The sequence below is a fragment of the Triticum urartu genome, chromosome 5A (genome assembly GCF_056163025.1).
Source record: "Triticum urartu cultivar PI428250 chromosome 5A, HENAU_Tu73, whole genome shotgun sequence".
Classification (NCBI taxonomy): domain Eukaryota; kingdom Viridiplantae; phylum Streptophyta; class Magnoliopsida; order Poales; family Poaceae; genus Triticum; species Triticum urartu.
In genome coordinates, this window is record NC_141877.1 from 548,344,536 (window position 1) to 548,346,447 (window position 1,912).

The window sequence follows — 1,912 nt, forward strand, 5'->3', positions numbered from 1 at the left end:
TACCTCGACTTGTACCGCTACGCACCATAGCTGAGGCGGCTCTCTTCCGTGATTGCCGAGGCGGCGGAGGCGGCTGACGTGGCTGAGTTGTAGGAGGAGTGGCCTGAAGCTGTGCCGGACTTGGAGGAGGAGTGGCCTGACGCTTTGCCGGACTTGGAGGAGGAGGAGTGGCCTGAAGCTGTGCCGGACTTGGAGGAGGAGTGGCCTAATGCTTTGGCGGTCTTGAAGGAGGAGGAGTGGCCTGCCGCGTTGGTGGACTTGGAGGAGCGGGAGTCTGCTGACTCGGTGGCGGACTTCGACGAGGAGTCGGCTGACGCAGTGTCGGTGGCCTTCGAAAGATGGTGCAATCTTTTCTCCATAGGATGATACGATGGTTGGCCTCTCCCAGTGTGTGCTCCTCGTCACCTCCAGGAATGTCAAGCTCTAGCCCCGAATATTGGTCCACCACCTCATCAACCAAGACACGAGTATAGCCCGCTGGAATCGGGTTGCAATGGAAGGTTGCCTCGGGGGGATTTGTAAAAGCAACGGCGTCCGCCACCTTCATGGATATGTTCTTCATTTTGAAGTGTAGCTTGCAGTTAGTGTTCTCCATGATGTCATCCACTGGGTAGCTATCCAGCAATGCGTCGCCCGGGGCGGAACCCATGCTGCTTCTCGGCATGGATGGGACGGTGCTATCCAATGCTGGATCATCCGCTAGCTGCTGCAGCTGCTGAGACCCCCTTTGCTGGCTAAGTGAGTCGATCTGCTCCTGCTGCCGCTGGAATTTGACTGCCAAGTCCGTGTGCGCCGATTCTAGGCCTTGAAGGCGTTCATAGTCCAGCTTCCTCTGCTCCTCCTCCATCTTCCTCTTCTTCTCCTCCGCAACCTTCTTTCTCGCACGGGTTCTGTAGTCGGCGTTCCAGTCCGAAAACCCCTCATACCATGGAATAGCGCCCTTGCCTCGTGTTCTTCCCGGGTGTTCAGAATTTCCCAGGGCACGCGTAAGCTCGTCGTTCTCTCTGTTGGGCTGGAACACCCCCGATCGAGCCTCTTCTATTGCAACAAGTAGCTTATCTTCGGCTCCTTTCAGACATGCCTTCTTCGAAACTTTGCCTGTCTTCGGGTCCAACTCCCCCATGCGCATAGAACCAAGTCCTGCACCTGGGGGCCCAGCTCAATGTTTCTGGAGTGACACCTGCATCCTCCATCTCTTTCTTAGACTTATCCCAATTAGGCATTTCCACCGCGTAGCCACCTGGCCCTAACTTATGGAACTTATCCTTTTTTCGGCATTGGCCTTGTTTATTCTTGACCGTTCCTTAGATAATTCCGATTCCTTGAATTTCACGAAATCGTCCCAATGAGCACTTTGCTTCTCTAGTGTTCCCTTGAATACTGGAGTCTTCTTTCCTCCCTTGATTACACGATTCTTGTGGTTGTTGAATGCAACTGCCATCTTCCTAAGAGCAGCGTCCTTGACTTTCTCCACATCTGCATCTGTGAAATGATTTGGTAAGGTGAAATGTTCCATGAGTGTTTCCCAAAGCAGAAGTTTTTGTCTGTCGTCGACAAAAGTAAGATCTGGACGTGGCTTTGCTGGCTCTCTCCATTCTTGAAGGGAGATCGGGAGTTGGTCCTTCACAAGAACTCCGCACTGACGAATGAACTTGTCCGCAATCTTCTTAGGCGCTAATGGTTCACCATTAGGTTTGATGGCCTCGATATTGTACTTTACGCCCTCCTTCAACTTTTTGTTCGGGCCTCGTACTGTCCTGCTGCCTGAAGATTTGCTCGATCCCGATGGCTGAAAGAAGAAAGATCGATTCGTTAATATATATCTTCAAGTCATTTAAAACATGTGATGATCACCAGATGCCTGCTTATATAAATATACCTCGCCAGTCTTTGTTGTTTCAAGATCAACATT